The sequence below is a fragment of the Protopterus annectens genome, chromosome 15.part0 (assembly GCF_019279795.1).
Source record: "Protopterus annectens isolate FY-2018-M chromosome 15.part0, PAN1.0, whole genome shotgun sequence".
Classification (NCBI taxonomy): Eukaryota; Metazoa; Chordata; order Ceratodontiformes; family Protopteridae; genus Protopterus; species Protopterus annectens.
In genome coordinates this window covers 217,459,815-217,481,787 of record NC_056749.1, presented here as the reverse complement: position 1 = coordinate 217,481,787, position 21,973 = coordinate 217,459,815, and the positions used below count along the sequence as shown (strand labels likewise).

The window sequence follows — 21,973 nt, the reverse complement described above, 5'->3', positions numbered from 1 at the left end:
TGTTTCTTGTCATTACTCTTAAAATGTACTCAAATGGCCTGCCAAGGGACTGCTCCACTCTAGTTTCCAATCACCTGACCAGTGACTGTGCTGCTCCAGTTACCTTCCTGGTGACTCTGCTGCTTCAATTACCTTCCCAGTGACTATGATGCTCTGATTGTGAATGTGCTGATCTGGTTACCTTCCCATTGAACGTGCTTCTTCAGTCACCATTCCAGTAATTGTGCTGCTCCAACCATCTGCACATCCACTATATTTATCCAATCATCCTCCATTGACTGTGCAGCTTCAGCCATATTCCCAGTAATTGTCCTGCCCTAACCACACACAGTCAATTACTGAGCTACTCCAATCACCTGTCAGAAAACTGTGTTGTTCCAGCTTCCTTCTCAGTAACTGTCTAGGTCTAACCAACTTCGCAAGTACTGTTCCACTAAAGCCATTTGCACAGTGACTGTACTCCTCCAACTACCTCCACACTGCATGTTCAGGTCAAACTGCCTGCTGAGTAGCCTTGCTGTTACATCTACCTTTGCAGTGACTGTGACACCCCCAACCATCTGTGCCCTAATTGTGATGTGTGTTTGTGCCATGCATTTCATTTCTTCCTTTCCAAAAGGGATTATATTCCAAAGACCATCAGCACGTTTCTCTACTGTGGATTGCCCATACCTCCCTCCCAATCTTTGTGGCGTTCCAACTCCTCCATGTTCTCACCCAGCTACATGTCCTTCTCTCTAAATAGCCAATACAGTCATACAAGCAAGATTAGTTTTGGCCACATGTACAGAGCAGCAATGGTTTATGGGATATTTAGAGGGCACATCGACTGCCGATGAACCAGTCTTCCTGCTCAATTTATAATTCTCTCTCTTACGCTGCCTTACCTGAGTGAAGTTTGGGATTATACTTAAAACACTGATTGTTCTCTTCCAATGTTTCCACAAAATAGTTTCTACCAGCATGCACTTTACCCCAAGATTAAGCACCCAAGTGCAAGATTTCTTTTCTCTTTTTTTTTTTTTGCATTAAGCAACAGTTAATATCTGCCTGTATACCCCAGAAGTTACCAGTTCAATGCATATATTAACCATTCGGTCAATAATCACAACCATAACGTTCACTGTTACCACGAAACAGATCTTTTAAGTTCCCCAAACCCTATGCAATGTCAGATATAAATATGTCAAACAGCGCAAACTGCTGAGACACATACTTGTAAATGGCTTCTCAAAATAGCCCCCACCCCACAAATACACTCTCAGCTCTCACCATTACCTTGGGCTTCCTCTAACTAATTAAACTTACTGACAGTTTAAACATCCTAGAACTCTATGCATATTTTTCTAAGCAAGGCACTCATGGTAAATGTCTTGTTAAATTCCAGCCATGTCACATCCTCTTGGTTCTGTTGATCCATGGCTGAAATAGACTGAATACAGTAATGCCCCATTCTGTACTGCCTACCCCTCTGACTTATGAAACTATGTTACCTGATAATGTACTGTTCAGACAGTCCACTTGTCTGACATTTCATAGCATTTCCATCACATCACTTGGGAGAAATAAGACAGCAGATACTCCACAGTATATATATATATATATATATATATATATATATATATATATATGTTATTGTTTGTCTTTCGGCTTTTCCCGGTAAGGGGTCGCCACAGCGGAACTCCGGTCTGCTAATGATTGGCAGTAGAATTTTACGAAACGCCCAACCTTCAATGAAGGCATGCCTATTTACGCATGCATGTCTTTCGAACGCTACCCAACTGTGGGGAGGACATGCAGACTCCACACAGAAGGCACTCCCAAGCCCAACCAAGAATCGAACGGGAGAACCTCTTGCTGTGAGGTAACAATGCTACCACCGTACCACCGCGGCGGCATATATCGAGGACCCAGTTAGCAACACCGGGGTTCAACACAGAATCATCATTGCCAGGATATCTGCAAACCTTCTCATATTAAGATATCCTGGATGATGCATACATTTTCCAGGAATAAATAAATAAAGTGTTTTATCAATCTAGCTCATGAATGCACAATACTGACTTTTAATAATGCACTCATGCCAACAAACCAGACTTCAATTCCTTAAGGCATGCTTCTCTCTTGTTTGTAATGTACTTAGGCTAGAAGATTGTATATTATGTAAACTCCTCGATCTCAGTGTTCCACATTAAGATAGATTTTATTTTCTTAATTTTTCTGAATGTCCACCCTTTCTCTGAGTTCAGATGACCAGATATATAAATAAATAGGGTAACACACCTCTCAGGGAACTGCAGGGGGTTACCAAATGTGCAAAAATGCCTGTTACAGTTTGTTAGGCATTCTATTTTCTAGGTTGTTTGAATACATGTTCATAGTAGTAATGTACAAGCTGGCATGTTCAGAGTTGAGGTATTTCATTCAGACATAGTAGGTAATATATACATATATATATATATATATATATATATATATATATATATATATATATATATATATATATACACACACACACACACTATATATATATATATATATATATATATATATATATATATATATATACACACACACTATATATATATATATATATATATATATATATATACACACACACTATATATATATATATATATATATATACACACACACACTATATATATATATATATATATATATATATATATATATATATATATATATATATATATACACACACAAACACATATATATTTACATATGTATTATATAAACAGAAATACATTTAAACACACACACCCTAATCACAGCATGCTGTTTGCAGTTAACTATGAGCTGCACTAGAAAAAGGAGCAGAAGATGGTGGCATATGCACATGGCAACCAAAATGTATGTACTACAGATTACGTAAAACACAGGGCAGAAATGGTTTAGAGAATTATAATAATGGTGTGGAATTACAAAAAAGTATTGCTTCTGTAAACTGCTACATACTACACAGTTGTATAAATGCGTGCATTGCTGAACTGCCAGTTGGTATGGATTCTTATGATTTTCTTATGATTTTTGCTCTGCTTTTAGAATAACGGTCATCATCACAGAAAACAATAGGAGGGATCCAGCTGACACACAGGGATTCCCCCTTCTGTTCAGTAAGGACGAACCGCCCAAGTTGTACACTAGTGTCTATACGTGTGTGGTTGTGAAAGAGAAATGACCTTTTGTAAAAGCACTTTGAAGTCTTAGCTTAATATTAAGGAAAAGTTATGCAGTGCTGCTTATGTAATTAATAATTAATGATACTAGCATCAATCCTATGAAAAGGACGCACAGCCAAAGGGATGCACATGGGGTTTGTGGCACTCCTTCTGAAGACAGGAAGCTACATACCTTCATACTGAGAAACACAAGAGAATCCTACAGCAGATTCTGTGCATAAACCCCTGCACATAAACCCATGGGGGGCAGATTAAGTAATTGATAGTGCTGTCCTCATAGATTATACATAAATGCTTTTCTGTGGCATGTTAATCAAGCCTTAGTCTACAAATAGTTAATTCCTTCATAGAACATTTAACCTACAAATCAAGTGTATGCATTATTTCCACTGTATATAATCCTAAAGGACAGGTAAGCAAACTGCATTAAAGTATCTAGTTTTCTGTGCACATTCAATTAAAATACCCCATTTTCTATCTCCGCTCTCTCATTCTTTCATTTCCTTTTTTGTTTCATCAGTTATTTGTAGAGTCTGCTTATTAAACCTGGTTTGGCAATAGCAAGTATTAAAATGCACTTATAGGACTAATTTTTAAAACTAAGCAAGATGCTGTGGAGTTGAGTAAGGAAAATTATTTGTGAGGGGGGAGGGCAAACTTTAGGCAGGCTGATTTGGGGGTAATGCAAAAGAATGACTCACATAAATGCAACCCAGCCATTCCACTTGCAGCACAAAAGGAATGCTCATGAACATATGAAGCATCCATAGCGTTGGCATGGAAACCGAAGATATTGTATACCTGACAATCTAAACCATACAACTGAATTTCTTGCTGTGCAAAGGAATCATGCAAAGGTTACACCAAAACAGAAGTTGCTTGAAAATCACAAATCCAGCTAGCTATTACACTCATACACTTTCTTTAATTATTTTCTTTTTGTTAGATACGTACTTCATATACCTCTAAGTCTCAAAGTCCTTACTCAGAATATGATTTTCATCTGTTCAGTTTCAGCCTATCAAGGAATATGCGAAGAGGTAGCATCTGTGACAAGCATTAGAAAACAGAGCCTAAGGAATGCACCTCTTATACCAGATTACTGCATAGCACATTGATGTGCAAAAAAAAAAAGAAAGAAAAAAATGCAATTCATCATGACAAAACGCTGCTTTTACTTGATTTTCTGAATTTCTTTTGAATTAGATAAATGCTTTTTTATGGACATGTATACACAGTTTTGATTTTATGAAAGTTGCTAGGAATACATGTCAACAAAAATGAAAAGTTAAAGTTTTATTACTATCTCTGAATAAAATTGTGCCCAAGTACGTCTGGAAATGATAACAGATAAAGGCCTTATAATTCTACCAGTTTTTCATTTTCTGCCTCAGAGAGACTGTATTGAAAACGAATCTCATAGAATACACAAATACATGCATGCACGCACACACACACACACACACAAACACACACATTGCACACTTGTATTGGTAACGGCAGTTTGTACTATTGTAGAACAATTTCTTTTCAAACCCACCTCAGTGAGTGCCATACTTTACTCTGCAAGGCTGCATATCTTCAATATCTCACACAAATGCAAGATTTACAGCTCCCCGGGGCGATAAATACAAATTGCTATCCATCACCCACACAGATATACCGTTCCTCTTGTAATTTCAATTCATACAAATTAACAAAGCTTAGCTGCTAGAATTTTCCACACAAGCATGATTTTTTTTTTCTGAACTACTAAATAACACAAACCATCTCACAGCAGGAAACAGTTGTTTTTGTTCTTCTACTGCATGCTAGGAAAAAAAATTCCCCAAGCAACAACTGATCTATGCTTACAAGCCTGTTACAGAAAAACAAGACAACAAATGATTCAGGGAGTGATAATATACCAATGACATACATATCACAGTGAGGCCATGTTGAAGCTGTGTGTGTCCCCCCTCAGTAAGAAAGCTTCCTCCTTCACTCTCCTGCACTCACGCGCTCTCTCTCTCTCTCTCTCCCTCTCTCTCTCTCTTTGAAATGCTACTGGTAGCCCCAATGGATCGAGAAACAAAAATCCATTTAACGAGTGCCTAGGAAGAACATGAGTATGACGTTCACGAGGACCAGGACTACGATCACTGCAAAAACGACCACCGTTTGCACATCCAAGGTCATGGTGCAATGCAGAATACTGTAATGTTCGAGATGCTGGGCAGGTGGCAGGTCAGAAGATGTCAGCTTTGGCTCTGTAAAAGTGTCCATACATCCACCATAGCAGAATAGGAAAACCACAAGCCACGTCCTTGTCCTTGCTCTTCTCACTGTATTGTGTTTCCTATAATCAGTCTCCCTTTGTATTCTGCCCCCAGCTTACTCTGCAGCCTGCTGATTGACACATCATCCACAAGTACCTCAGATGCAGGCAACTCTTCCTCAACACAAACACGAAGCGCTCCTTTGCTTAGACTCCCCCCGGTGTATTTTTTGGGGGATAATTCATCAAAGCAGTGCAGATAACAAGAATGTGTATGAGTGGTGCGTGCTCCAGCGACAGCCCCTGCAAGCTGCTGCAGCTCACAGTATGAGGCAGCAGCAGCTGAGGCGGACCCTCGTGCATACTAATCAGCTTCAGTGACCAGGCAGCAAAGGGACTCATCTGTCAATCAAAAGCTTAGCAGAGCAGCTAAGGCTGAGAACAGGTATTCACAGTATAACAGAATGAAGATTAAAAAAAAAATATTGTTCTGTTTCATTTTAGCTCCCTACTCTTTCAATCATGCACACAAAGACACACACACACATTCACCCACTGCATATCTGTAATCCTGCTTATTATATATAAACCTATAACACACAGAACTTTCTCTCTCTCTACCTCGTCACTGGCCTAAAGGCATTTTGCACAAAGGAAAGGGTATTACTACTTTTGCAGCACAGGCAGAGACTCGAACAACATAGAGGGATTAGCGTGCAAACACATTTTACACTCATCAGTATAGAGTTTAGTCCACATTTATAAAATGGTTAATTAGTGGCTGTAGGGTACATATATGCATTTCTAGATTCCCTGCTGTTTGCTAAATTTCAAAACATAGTATCAAACTACATAATTCTTTACTTTGTTTTCTTGAATAAGTTTATTTTGAATTTTAATTCAAGTAGCATATTCCAAATTATTGTCAAAAACCGAATAACAGACACCATGAAACTGCATGCTTGAATACAAGTTTAACAATGAAATAAACAGATATGCATGTATGACTCTACTTTTGAAGGTAGTATAGAATTACAAAAAATAAAAAGCTCTAGCTCTGTAAGCATAGGGGAATACAGCCCTATCACCAAGGAGACTCAGTTCAATTATTGACTCCAGAGTGTCTTTGAGCTTGATTGGGGGTGGGGTCGGGGGTGGGAATGGGTCCCAAATGCTGTCTAGGGTTGAATTATCAGTGAAAGCAGAGGACTGCATCAAAGGAGGTGTGCTGTCTCCAAGGGGTTCAGCACAATTGATCATGTCACTCAGAGGCATGAAAGTACATGCATATCTGTTCCCTTGAATGTTATGGGCAGCTTCATGGGTATTGTAGTGATTTATACAAAATCCAATACACCAAGACATGAATGACAGCCCCTGCTACCAGATCCCAGAATTTTCATCTCAGGTAACAGGAGTTCTCGGCATGAGGAAATTATGAGATAATCAAACTCTCCGGTCACTGAGCAGACTAGGGCAACAAAATATAAAAAAAATAAAAATAATTATGCACATACTGACTAAAGCACTTCCTTTCTAGGACTTTTTGTGCACTTTCACCCCCAGATCCCTACCATGAAGTCTGTCCGAGAACTGATAAACCTTTTATTCTCAAATGTTTTAAATCCTTTGGTCTTAATGGAAGTGAAACTTGGCCATTGGAAAATAATCATCCTGGTGAGTTTAGGGGAGGTTTTTTTATGCTCTAATGGCACAGTGTAGCTATGCTGAAGCATGGCTTTCCTTACTGGCAATTGGAACATGCTTGTGAGCATGCACTCACACACACACACACACACACACACACACACACACACACACACACACACACACACACACACACACACCACTGACAGAAAGCTGCTATTGTTCCTTCTGCTGGCAGGTATCACACAAGCAGTGAGGACTTAATGCTACATCTTCAAGTAGGTTTCACCTAGCCCTGAGCTATACATTCCTGTCACTGGCCAATGAAATCTGGTTGTATTAGTCAGTAACGGCAGTACTGTAGTATCATCGATAAGTGAAAGATAATGGAATGTCCATCTGATACAGAACTTAACTACAGATAGGTAAACTTGTTCTTTCCCCCTACCGGCAAAGATAGAGTACTCCAAATATGTATACTAAAAAGAGCATGGATGTAAGCCAGAAGAAATTGTCATGCGTACTGATTTATGAGTAGTAGCACAGAAAACTTTCTTGATCAATATATTTTTTGTTTTTGATCAGTTGAATGATCAAGGTCCATAGCAGACTGTTTTAATCAAATGTTATGCCACAAGAATATGATGAATGCATGGGTGCAGTACACAGATCACAAACTGTGTGCCATGCCAGGGCTATCCACTCTATGGTGTAAAAAGTGGATCTAGGTGTTTCAGTCATGTTGACTATTGTCGCCAAAAGGGCATGAGTATTTACCCATGATAAATGGGCTTAGGACCTGGTCTACTCCAACCTACATCAGTGACCCATGCTAATGGTGGGAGGGGTGTATGTGCCCTATTGGCCTGTGTGTGCCTGCCATTAAGCCCAGCAGCCCTGGATCGATAAGTCGCTGGCTGTCCGTTGTCCAGTTGCCCAGCTTGGACTATCTCAGATAGCTCTGTTGAGTAAAAGCTGGGCATACAACCAATAGACCTGTCAGCATAGCCCTTAACTGTATAGATTTTCACAGAATGTCCAGATTTTTTACTAATATTTTGGTCCATTTCTTATAAAATTGCAGTTTTGGCAAATCACTGGCAAATCATTGAGAACTTAAAATCAGAAAATAATGGCAGGCATTTGAATTTCAGATATATTCTTCAGAAAATGAATGCTAACGCAAAACCTATTATTCTATCAACTTTCTAAGTTTGTAAGAGCAATATTTAAAAACGGTCCCTATTTATGGGCCTTTGTCCCCCTATTTGTGGCTTTGTCCAGATTTCTTGATCTAAGAGGTAGAGAGGTATGTCTGCCAGACATTAACTAAGAATTGCTACACTCAATGTAGGTTCACTGAAAGGACACAGCGTGGAAGTGGATAATATGATAAGGAAGTAGCAGATCATCCTGTGTAACCAGTAGGCAAGATGGAAGGACAGTGCAGCAAAGACACTTGGGATCCAGAGTCTACTACTCGGGAGGAGGAGGACGAATGAGAAATGGTGGGGGGATTGTACTGAGGAAGAGACTTCAGAAGACAGTTTCGGATGTCATCAGAATTAGTGAGACTCATGGCAGTCAGACTCCATTGTAAGGATAGGGCAGTATGCATAATCTCAGCCTATACCCCACAGCAAGGTTGTGATAGTGAGGAAGAGAGTGCATTCAGACAACAGTTGCAGGTCCTACTAGACAAAGCTGGACAACAAGAACTGGTTCTGATAATGGGTGACCTGAATACAAAGCTCAAGAAAGACAGAAAAGTATATGAGGACTGTATAAGAGGATTGCCTGGGTCCAGATGGATGGGGCTACAGGAATAAAGAAGGAGAGGTCATTCTAAACTTCTACTTGGCAAATGGCTTGATCAAGGCAAACATATGGTTCAGTAAGAGAGAGAGTTACAAGATTACATACAAGAGTGGACAGCATACAATTCAGGGAGACTTCCTCCGAGTAAGGAAAGGGCAGTGTGGTAAAATCAGCAACTGCAAAGTCATCTTCAGAGAAATAGTCAGCCCACAGCATAATCCACTGGTTGCCACAATGAGCTGCAAGAACAGAGACCAAACTGAAGACCTGGAAGTTGAGTGGAGAGAAAGCACAACAGTTCAAGGAATTACACATGGCTCTAGCACTTCAGGAAGAAGAGGAAATAGATGGAATTGAAGTACTTCAAACCATCATGTGTGAGGGCTACAGAACATATATGTGGCTGAGCCAGGTATGGAAATTAGGGGCATAAGGAAAACCATGGTGGAATGCAGAAGTCCAGGAAGTCATCAAAAGATAGTAGTAGTACTGGAAAAAGTGGGAGATGGAAAAGATGGACCAAGCAAAGAAGGAATACTGGCTACGAAGAGGCTAAGAGAAGAGTTGGAAAAGCGAAGCATCAGAAGCTTCATGAAAGTCACTGGTACAGAAGCACTCTATCAGGTTGTAAGGCATCTATAGAAAGATAAAGACGACAGATACCTTTTGTAATGGATGCCAGCAATAACCTGCTCATGAGCCCACAGGAAATTTAACGCAGATGGATGGAGTACTTTCAGCAGTTACTGAATGAAGATAACCTTCTGACAGAGACACAGCCTATGATGACAGAAGAGGAGGAGGAGCTCACCATAGATGAGGTAAGAACAGCACTAAGGAAAATGAAGTCAGGTAAAGCAGCAGGGTCTAGAACTACTCCAGTCCCCCCAGCTTTCATCTACATATATATCCTTTTATCAAGGCTGGTTTTGACTGTAACTTTTACAGAACTTTTGTTTTTTATTTATTCCCTTCCCCCTCTATTTGCCTGCCCCCAGCATTTTTTTTGAAGTGTGAATGTTTGAGTGCTGCCTCACTGGTGGTCAAACTGTGTGTTCAAAAAGGTGTGCATATTGAAATTTAACAGTGTACGTGAAGGGGAATGTGCCATTAACTTAAACTACCAATTGTCAAAGTGGGGATTTAGTGGTAGGCTCAGGGAGTGGAATGGGAGTGTTGGGGTTAGGGAATGAGAGCGTAGTCTCAGGGTTAAGAGCGACTGGGAATTTAGGCTTCAGGAGCAGGAGAGGAATCTTAAGGTTAGGGAGTGGAAGGAGCAGAAGTGGAATCTTCGGGTTATGGAGTGATAAGAAATTTAAGTTTAGGTAGTGGGACGGTAATTTTAAAGTTAGGAAGTGATATGGGAATGGAGTTTTAGGGTTAGGACGTAATGAGCAAATTTAGGCTTAGGGAGCAGCAGGGGAATTTTAAGTTCTGGGAGGGCTATGTAATATGCTGTAGTGAGATCAAGCTAAGGGAGTATTATACAAGTTGGGGGGACTGGAGTAGTTCTAGATCAGGGAGCTGACATTTTAGGTTGTTAGATGGAGTTTAGATCTTTTCACTAGGTTGGGATTCAGAAATATGATCAAAGTGAAGCACTATGCAGTCATCCAGCTGCTTTCACAACCTGACAGTGACAAGCTGCTGTACCCAACACTGAAAGACCACCTCTCACCCTACAGAAGAAGCCTTCAGCCACCCCCGAAATACAGAGAGAGGGCACCTGTTAATCCTCCAGGTAATCTCCAGCAGAGAAGCCTTAATCTCCACCACCACCACTGAGGGTCATACTTGATGATCACTGGTGACTTGTCCCCAACTGCAGTGAACAGCAGAGGCTGAGACAGATTGGGCCACTCCTCTTCCACAACTTGATGTGCAGAAAGACAACCATGGACACATGGAAAAAAGATCAGATACTTGTATGAAAAATAACACCACCGCAGATGTGAACTGGACTGCTACATATACATGTCCCATTGTCTGGAAAGGAACTTTAGTCTTCTGCAGCAGCCAGTCATGTTTTGGTGCCACTCCCCCCCCCCCCCCACTAAAAAAACAAAATACACATCACGTATGCATGTAGAACTACTGAGATAGTTGAAGACAAAGGTACTAAAAAATTTTTACAGTACATGTCTAGCAATCAGTTTTGAAAATTTACCTCCCATTGATGAAGCAGGACAGGATGGCAGCATTTCATGTCACTGTAGTGATACTAGCATTACTCACCAGGCCATATGACGTTAGTGGTCTCCCTCAGTGAATGTGCAAGCTTATGTCAGGCATCCACTTTTTTCATTGAGCAATTAGAACTTTCCAGCAGATGCTCCCTGAAGTTCCCAAGCAGGAAGAACAAGAAAACAGTGAACTTATATTGTACAGCAACTGCACCTCTGCATTCTCCAGAGCCTGAAATAGCCATGGCACTCAATCAGTTCCCTCGGGAACAAAATGGTAGCCCTGTGCACATGGATGTATATTTCTGCTTCATGTGCCATGTAACATAGCATTAGATTTGGGCCATGTAACATAGCAGTAACACTGCAGGATTGGTGTTATGGGCATGAATAAACATGTCACATGCTGCAAGTCCATTGTGACATGTAGACGTGTATGGATAGCACATTGTGCATGAGCTGTGATTCAAAAGCAGTAACAATAACTGGTTTCATTAGCATAATCAGCATGATCAATGTCTCTTGTTGGCATGATATATTGTGATGGTACTCTTTATCAAAACAATTCATATAACCATACAACTCTGAAACTGAGGAATTTCTTAAAGCATCAGCGACAGGGAATGAGTTCTGTTTTGTAAAATATCTTAGCAGCAATAAACCCAGTGGTGGATGTCAAAGAGAATGAAGCAGACATAGTGAAGTACATGTAACTGGGAACCCAAGACATTGGTATGGCACAGTATGTTCTGCCTATGGTTGGGGGGTGTTCAGAAAAAGAACAAAGGAAACCATTGAAAGAACATGCCATAATGGACTCCACACATAGGACACAGTTTTTGACTACAGAAGCATGGTTCCATCATTCTTTTACCTGCCACACTCTGTATGGCATCAACATAGAGGACACCAGCAATGGTGACATCATGGCAGCTGGACCCTCCACTGGAAGATGTGACCCCCCCCAATGACTCACATCCTAAAAGACTTCTCAAACCTCCCAGAGTATATGGCTACCATGCTCACCTCCCATGACCTCCTTTCCCAATTAATACTACTGCAGTCACCTGTCACTGTGCTCCTCAATCTGTGCAAACGATAATGGTCCTACTCATTCTCTGATTGAAGAGGATATTGTGAGGTTTGATGGATAATGTGGCCAATCCATTCATTCCCCTGTACAGCCTAGCTGTGGCATCACATGAATCATTGCATTTGGTGTTCTTTGTGTCATAGCCTACAGTTGCCGACCAGACTCAGCTCTTTATCAGCGCTGTATTATATCTGCCTCTGTCTCAGCTGTGGTACTGCTGATGCTGCTAATGCAGGTTCCTTCCCTGTCTCTCCATCATGCCTTTCTGCTCCTAGTACAAATGGTATGGAAGGCCCTGTCAAGATGTTCACCTGCCACTCCAGCTGTTTCTACAATATCATTTGTACACCATGGCACATAAAACAAAAATATCTCGCAGTGTGTATATATATATATATATATATATATATATATATATATATATATATATATATATATATATATAGTTTGCAGCCCTTCAGAAGTGTCTAGATGTCTAAAGTGCCCCTTAGATTGGTAGAATACATGCTTCCCTATATTTTGCATTCTGAATGGGCTGCTTCAGGTAATTTCTTGCATCATCATCATTGATGGCGGTTGAGGACCAGATGAAGTAGAGGTTAAGGTTGTGAGCTGTAGTTCCTGAGGCACAAGGTTTGATTCCCTCTGTTCTTATTAAACTGCTGTTTGACCTTGAGAAAGTCACTTAAGCAGACTTTGCCCCTAAAAATGGACTGTGTGTCTAGTGGGCCTACCTAGTTAAACGGATATCATTATTATTACTACTCATAGTATTAGGGCATATTAGGCATCACTGTGTACAGTCCTACCTTTCTAGCATATGTATGCATCTAGCAACCAGGTGAGTCTGTGGGAACTCCCTTTGCAGAACTGCTAGTATAGGATTGTATGTGTGCCAAATATGTGAAATGTATAAACTGCCTGGTGATGCATGAACATATTATTAATAATTATCTGGGCATTGCAGACTGCCTGGCAGTAGCTGGGGTTGATAGCATCATGACTGAATTCTATGAGTCCCATGACTTTAGGGAAATGGCCTATGTTATAAAAGGTCTACAAGGTGTTGGTTCTCTCTGCTGTCAAAGGGAACCATATATGATTCCCCCACATGGTACAGCATGATACTGAGGAACTGGTTTAAGATTCATGTGGTTGATTTTTGTAATATCATTAACGTATTCCCTGTAGGTTACTGGAAGCTCCCTGTAGCTAAGATGCTGAGGGCCACACAAAGTGTACTATTCATAGGTAGAGGTATTCCACACACCCACCTTGAATGTGGCAACATGGTTTGGATACTTTTCTTATAGTGTCCCTGCCTATTAAGCAGTCCACAATCTATTGGTTTGTGAGCTGATGGCATGTCACATATTGTCTGTGCCTCTTACAGTGGTGCAGAGTTCCATTATGTATAACACTATGGGCACTGAATCTAACAGCAACTCCTAACACACACTACTAAGCTACTGCTGTTTCTATTCCCAGCATCACTCCTGTGATATACCATAAATTATAGTGCTCAGAAAAAGGTTTGTTCATTGTTATGAATTTTATATGGAACATAAAATAACAAAAGAAGAACATAAGAAATAAAAACTTCTAAACTGATTCTGGCATGCTGAAACAGTCTGAATTCATATAAAGGAAACTATTTTTTTAAGTATAGTTCAAGAAAACAACTATATAAACTATTCTAAAAGTTGTCCATTATCAATGCGTTGTCTTTATTTTCAAACTGAGCATTAGACACTTTACTAAGAAACAATACGAAAACGAAACTAAGGACCAAACATCCGTACATACTTTACATATCTTCAGGTTACTGCTCCATACGGGTTCCTTTTAAGGCTTTTTGTACTTGGATTTTAGTCTCATTCATTCAATGATTCATTCAGTTTTGCAATAAGATTTTGAATGGGATTCCCTGTGCCTGCACTCTTTAAGGAGTTCTGTACGTCAATAAAGGAATATGAAGGGGAACGTGGAAAAGAGCAGTTATGCCAGCTCATCAGTTCTGGGCTTCCGGTCCATGATAAAGACACATCCCTGGTAATGGAGGCATGCCATAATTGAACGACAGTTCACTGGTAAAATTAGGGCATCTAATGGGGTCCAGAAATAGCTTGCTGGTGGCATCACTAGCTCTGCACATTTAAGGCATACCAAAAAATGTCTAGCTTGCAGGTCCAGCATATGTGACACTGCCAGATGCTGTTCTCCACTTCCACTGCCCAACTCACCACTGGTACAGGACTCAGTCCTGGGGGAACATTACCAGGGACAGTGAGGAAGAATGTTGCAACTCAGCAGCTGATGTTCAGCTGGGGGCATGCATATGGGGGAAGAGGGCATAAATAAAAAAATAAAGGAATATGACCTAGAACTTCCTTGGGAATAGCTGCAATTTTGACCTTTTTACAGGATGCAAAACTTTTCATCTTCAAATGTAGGACCTGTAATTGTGCTTGCTTAAAATGTGGCAAATTCCACACTCATTTTCTTCTGCTCTGATGGTACACATGTAGTGTCAATAAGAGATCATAAAGGATCAACAAAAATATTTCTGTGAGGTAGATTCTGCATTGCTTGACATTATCTGATGTTACCTGAGAAAATTTCACTGCATCTCTGAAAGAGTTCAGGTATGCAGAAGGAATCCAAATGAAAGTCTCACAATGTACCATGATATGCAAATGTGTGAAATGTGTAGCATAGTGTTTAGGTAGAGCTAACTTTATGGTGTTATGACTGCAGACTAAACACACATGCACAAAAGTATACATAATGTCCCTGATACAGATGATAAATACTGGTAGATTGGGGCTAAACATTAGAAGAGAGATATCACAGACTGAGATCAACATGGAGCAAATTGAATATGTGTAATGGCGCTTTTGTAGGTACAAACTACATTACTATGACAACTACAATGAATACACTTCTCATATAAACATATCATAAAATTATGGACAATGGAAGCAACATCTACACTGGCTCCCTTAATTTATATAACATGGTAGTGTATCCTAATTCACAGTCATGATAACAATGGCTCAAGCATGTAAGAAGCAACCTTTTGCCTGACTGCAAAAAAGGAACATTATTGGGCACTGCCTACCCCCTCAACAAATACACCCACTGCTTCTGTATACACCACAAATACACCCACTGCTTCTGTATACACCACAAATACACCCACTGCCACTGTATGCACCACAAATACACCCACTGCCACTGTATGCACTACAGATACACCCACTGCCACTGTATGCACCACAAATACACCCACTGCCACTGTATGCACCACAAATACACCCACTGCCACTGTATGTACCACAAATATACCCACTGCCACTGTATGTCAGGCAACAACATGACATAAGCTTATCACACAGAGAAAGATGTTCTGTTTCTCAAATTGGATTCATTTGAGCCCTAAACAATATTACAGATACCCAAGAAGTACAGTTTGGTCTGTGTCTTGTACATGGCTATTCTAATACCACTGCAATATAGCCAAGCTACAATTTGAGTGTAACCCTTCCTTCACCCATCAAGTTGATAAGCATCTGGGTGGTTACTTGATAACTACAAAGTGTCAGACTGCTTCTCCCTTTTTATGTAGTACTATGACTATTATTATACTATATTAGATAAGACAGAATGATATATACATATATATAATATGTCAGATGAGAAATCTTATTAAGGTCATCATTTAACAAAAAAAGTCTTGCATATCTGTGCCAGAGTGAGCTAAGATGTTCAATAATCTGGTAAAATGATCAACTTCATATCACTACTGCAGTGGTAGCATTGTTGCCTCACAGCAAGAGGTTATCCGGTTCGATTCTCGGCTGGAGTGCCTTCTGTGTGGAGTCTGCATGTCTTCCCTGTGTTCATGTGGTTCCCTCCAGGTGCTCCGGTTTCATCCCATGTTTCAAAGACATGCGTCTGGAGTGTTTTTCTCTGGCCCTCCACTGAAAACGGTCTTCATTCCAAGTCGGGCTTTCCCGGTAAACAAATGTTAAATAAAATAATCTTTTCAGGCTGCATGCTCTGGACACTATGAAAAAGTAAACATCCTATTTGTAAAAGGAACACTATTCTTAAATTACATAAGTAGAACAATAACCATTATGTTACTTCATCCTAGTTGATAAGTTAGTCCATGCTAAGGCATTCAATGCTAAGGGTTTCCTCTGTAATAAGGTAGTCCCTGAAGGTGAAGGGCCACCTCTCACACTGAAATAAGTGAGAACAGTGAACAAGAGAAAGGAGATGGTAAACAGTGCAGGATGAAGAATCACATGAAGGGAATTCCCATGATGGAAATGACTGTCACAATTAATGCATAATATTGCATAACTCTAACTGTGCTGTGGACAGATCGCATGGCCACAGGTGAGGCATGGCACAAATATGCTGGTGCACTCTAAGCATGACCTGTGTCTGCTGTCTACCTCTGTGTGCACACAGTGATGTTAAGTGATTCTGTTTTGTGACTCATGCTATTGTGATACTCATGTAAAATTCCAGCAGGCCATAACACCCTTAGGGGACTGCATACAATGATTACGAATCCCACATTCTGTTTTTTTTTTTCCTTTGCTCCTTTGGTTTCCTTGTTTACGTTTAAGAAATTAATGGACCAGTGAAAAGTATTATGAAAAAATGTCATATAGATCTTCTGCTTTACTGGCCAAGAAAACTTTAGCTAGGAAAAGGCATCCACATGTTGATGACACATTGCGTTACTCCCACAATTGTATGCTAGAATGTAACTTCCTGTCTTTATTGTATCATATGCAATTTATCAGTTTCTTTTTTAGATAAGCATTTTGCGGATGAACTGCTTGATGCCCGCACAGTCGCAGAACAGACTAAATGAAGTAAAGAATCGACATTTTACAGGACCTGCTGTAAAGGCCACCTTTATGTCAACTGAACCTGTTTGGCCCAGTAGGACTTCTCTTTCACAAGGGGGCCCCACACTAGGTTATGAGTGAGTCAGTTTGTATTTTATGCCTTATATGACTGACAAGACTTGCCTGAGAAACACTGCGTCAAAGTGCAGAGCATTTTAATTAATTTATTTTATTTATTTTATTTTACATTTGTTAACCAGGAAAGCCTGATTTGGAAAGAGTCAATTTTCAGTGGAAGCTCAGGGAGAAACATTCCAGACGTATGTCTGTAACGTGGCAGGAACCTGGACCACCCAGAGGAAACCCACATGAGCACAGGGAGGACATGCAGACTCCACAGAGAAGGCACCCCAGCCGAGAATCAAACTGGAGAACCTCTTGCTGTCAGGCAACAATGCTACCGCTGCACCACTGCGCCATCTCACTCATCTATGTAGTCATTCGTCCACCGTATCTATAAATCTCACTAGTGGACAGGACTTTAGTTTCTGTCATGCAATGCAACTTTTATTACTTCTGCAGATTCATGCTACTTGCATGACTAAACGTGTTCATTGCGTGTTTGCGTGTTCATTGCTCATGTTCTGATAGTAGTTGCCAACTGCTCAATAGCATGTTCATCCCAAACCCAAGGTCGGATTAACCATCTGATTTTATACGTCTCTCAAGTTGCTGGAGCAGAAGATAACAAGATTGGGTTTAAGTTGAATGGTAACAATGTTACTGTGTTTTAATTTGCTTCACTTGCTGGTGTGTCGCGTATAATTAGTTGCAAATGAATATCATTAGAAATATTAACTGTGGAATTGTCAGCCTCAGGAAGTATAAAATAGTAATAAACACAAAAAAATGAACAGATAGTGTGATGCAAGCTAACTTCTAATCACAGGACTAAAGAGTGAATGTTGCCAGCTCAGTGGTATGTCAGAGAAGCACTTGCTGCAGTTGCAGATAGGTGAAAATTATCCCCCAAAAGTGAATCATGAGTCATGTGCATTGAATGGAAGGAGGTTGAGATAGCTAGCACAATTATTTCACTTGGCTAAAAGAGGATAAAATAGCAATAGGAGCAGTTTGACTCATAAAGGTATACAGGGATATGATAGTTTCAGATTCACATACAAAGTGAAACTGAGATGTAGGACAAGTAGAAACATAAAGGAAAAAAATTGTTAGACTGGAGATAAGTTTTGGGGGAGTGTATTATATAAAGCTGAACAAATTCTGTGGATTTTGTGTGCTCCACCTAATGCCATGTAGGTTTCCTTTAGGCAAGCTGATTTCCTCCCACTTGCCAAAATGTGCTGCTTAGTGGCCATACTAAATTATCTCTGCATATAACAAAAAGTTAAACTGCTGCACAAACCTGTCAGTGTATGAAAATAGAGGAAGACCGCCACCACAGTTCACTCAAATGCAGTGTCAAATCAATGCAGAATCCAAGGTAGTAATAAAAACTTTGCTTACAGTGAAAACCAATAAAACCTTAGCGCTTTCATCCCAAAAATCAAGGGGCTTCATCAGAGTAATGATTCAAATAGTCACCATACTTAAATGCAAAAGCCCAGGAAAAATACAATGTAATCAACTGTCAAGTCAGCTTAAAGGCACAGTAACAATAAAGTAACAATAAAAACAAGTTACACGTTCCAACTTTAAAAATCATTGAAACTTAAAAGCCTTGGAATAAACATCTGCCTTCATAACTTTAGTTGCATGATTTTAACATAGTTGCCTTACAAGAACTCAGAAAACATTTATGGTAATTTTCCTGGGACATGTTCCTCATCACAAAGAAAGAAGAAATAAAAGAGGGGAGAATGTATTATGCAGTTTAGAAAATGTTTGCTCCTTTTTGTCCCCAGTCTTCCTACAAGCATGAAGACGTTCCTGCTGACTAACTTCACTGGTAATTCCTAGCATCTGTTTACAATGAGCATGGGAAACAACAGTTGTAATGTCAGACAATTTTTACCAGGTTTCACTGCCATGGTCTGCTTGGTGTTGCTCTCAACACCTCTCAAAGATATGTAGTGTTCTTAATTAAAAATATAGCTTTATAGTCTACTTCTGTTTTAACAAAATATAAGATAATACACCCGCTCACTGGTGTAATATCAATTCTGTTGACATTATCTGTTTTAGACTTTGTTGTGGACCATTTGCAAGTCAACCAAAATCAGTTTAGCCTATGGCTGCTAGACTTAAATATATATATGACACACACACACACACACACACACACACACACACACACACACACACACACATAGTTGGGTGTAATCACCAAGAATGAATGCTCAGAAGAGCATTTCTTTGTTTTTCTGCCTACCAGCAGTTCTGCTTCAAGACTGTGGAACAGCAGAATCTGGGAATTTGCCCATTCTGCACTCTTTGTGCTGTCTCGAGTTGGTATATATAATTAGCAAAGGATGTGGGTTATACAAGGGTACTTGCCCCCCTACATAAAATAGTTTCATTTTTAGATTATCTTGAGCATTTGCTATTCCTTTAAGCAATTATACACACTCAGTTTATATCACCTTACAGTCAGTATAGATCCTCAGTACATGTATATGTATAAAACCACATATTTTCCACTTTGTGATGCATGGCTCCTTGAAAGTATAAAGCTATGGATCTCTTGATTAACGCTGCAGTAAGCCAAAATAACCATGACTGGGTCCCTTTGGAAATTGCAGTGAAATTCAATTTTTCTACATGCTGTGCTATGAAGAATCCATCTTTTCACATAATAAACTTATTAACTATATATACAAAGACGGATTTGTTACCAGATACTCATGTTATGTTATGTTAAGGTTAAATTCTATTTCATCTTTTCTACTATATGAAGACACAAACGTGATTATAAGAAGCACACAAAACATTTCATTATTAAGACTGGAAACAATTAATCAAGGGCCATTTCCTATCTGACTTAAACAGATAATTTACTACAAAAGGCCATCTAGAAATGAGTTATGCATCAAACTGACTTGTTATAAAATTTACATCCAGTAATTGGTGACGCATACAACAGCATTACTGGTTTCCTTATCTGAGGTCATCACTCAAGTAAATTGAGTTTTTCAAGTAAATACAAAAATAACTTCAACATATAAGCATCTGATTTTATTTATGTATAATGGACAAAATGCATTATTATTTTAAATACATGTAAGACACTGTTAGAAAGTCAATGCTGTCTACCTGTACCACACAATATTACTTATTGATTGAGGGATTCATAAAGATGGAAAGAATTGCATGACTGCACACAGACCAGTGTGGCATAAAGGAAACCAGTTAAAGAATTCTGCAAAAAATTGCTATTCATGAAACTGCTACTCCAATTTACAGATGTATATGCAAAGTCATTATTATAGCTTAGTAACAGATGGTGTGTTAATGAGAAATGTAGTAATGTAAGCACAAACATTAGGATTATTAAACTTTAAAAGGATAAGCTTTCATTATCTGAAGCATTATGAGGTGGTACTCTGCAAAAGTGTATTACCATTTTCAGATAAATATGAAAGTAAAGCTGAACTGAGTGTCCCTCATGGTTTATATTGCAGCTGTAATGAACACAGGAAGCACAGTATCTGCAGACGTTTTTTACTTAGAAAGGACACAGTGACACCTAAAACTTCACACCTGCTGAATGCTGACTGAACACAAACCACTTCAGTATGGAAATGCAGATGGGGATCTGCGTGATACTACCTGTGACATATGCCCTGTCGACCTCACATAAACCAGACTGTGGGCAAGTTGTTTTCCCCATTTAACCTGCAAGTAATTGCACTAAGCACATCCCAGTCATTTACATAAAAAATATGAAGACGCTCCTCACCTGCATGCTGTGGCATGTCAGATACTACATCACATTCCCTGGTACCCTCCAGGAATAGTGAATCAGCAAGCAAGCATTTCACAGGAAAACAGGTACCCTGATAGTGCACCATTTAGCAGACTGCACACACATACAGTGTCATCAGTCGTCAGCTAACAAGTGTAAGTCGTATATGAATAGCAAGGGGCGCTATACTGGCATTTTCCCATAGCATCTAACTCAAAAGTAATAGTTAATTTTTTCTCTAACCATTGTTCCTTGCATATGATACTTTTGTATGACATCTAGTGTTGAACATTCACCATGACCATGTATCAAGGGATATTTTGTTGGTAAGTATATGTGCCACACAAGACAAGAGTAATACTGAGCAAAGAATGTCACTTGGCTGCAGAGTTACAGAAAGCCCACTTTAAGTTGGTAATGCATACCAGGGCATAATGATGTAAGCCAGTGTCCCAATAGCATGCTGACAGGCACAAGTCAGCATACAGCCTGCAGTGGTAGAGTGAATGTTACCCATCAACAAAGTATGGTTCAGGTACCAGGATGCTTCAGCTAGTGAAATCAATTACTCCACACAGAAGGAAGCATACTTAATCCTTCCTGTGTTATGTTGCACAGCATGCGACTGCAACAGAAGCTGGAAATGGAGGGCACAACACAGGTGAAACCTAACTGCACACTACAACAGGACAGCAAAGAGGAGGATGAAGATGAAACATGACTATCAGCATGTGCTGTACAATGAGCACAGCAGATCAATGCACTCTGGTGAAGCTGTGCAAAATATAACATGGCAGGCCTGTACAAAAGTTCATGTATCAGGTCCCCCTACCTCCCGATGTACCCAAGACTACAGTGAAGAAAAATAAGTAAGTAAAATGATAAACATTCTGTATTTAAAATTGAGGTGAAGAGCTAGATGAAACAACACCCTCTGCAAAGAAAGAGGGGGTACAACAAAGTATATGTATAAAATAAT

The 21,973-nt window shown here is 39.7% G+C and overlaps 1 protein-coding gene across 6 annotated transcripts in view; it reads right to left on the bottom strand.

Moving 5' to 3' along the window:
• The window catches only part of ARHGEF9 (Cdc42 guanine nucleotide exchange factor 9), a 3,179,575-nt gene that overhangs the window by 1,421,126 nt on the left and 1,736,476 nt on the right, over window positions 1–21,973 (bottom strand). Inside the window, exon 1 of one of the 6 annotated variants that reach the window (XM_044057726.1) lies at window positions 5,119–5,899. The exons of the other annotated variants lie outside the window; for them this stretch is intronic. The gene's annotated coding sequence lies outside the window, so the exon portion shown is untranslated. Of the gene's footprint in view, window positions 1–5,118; window positions 5,900–21,973 lie in introns of those variants that run through there. 6 annotated transcript variants of the gene reach the window in all.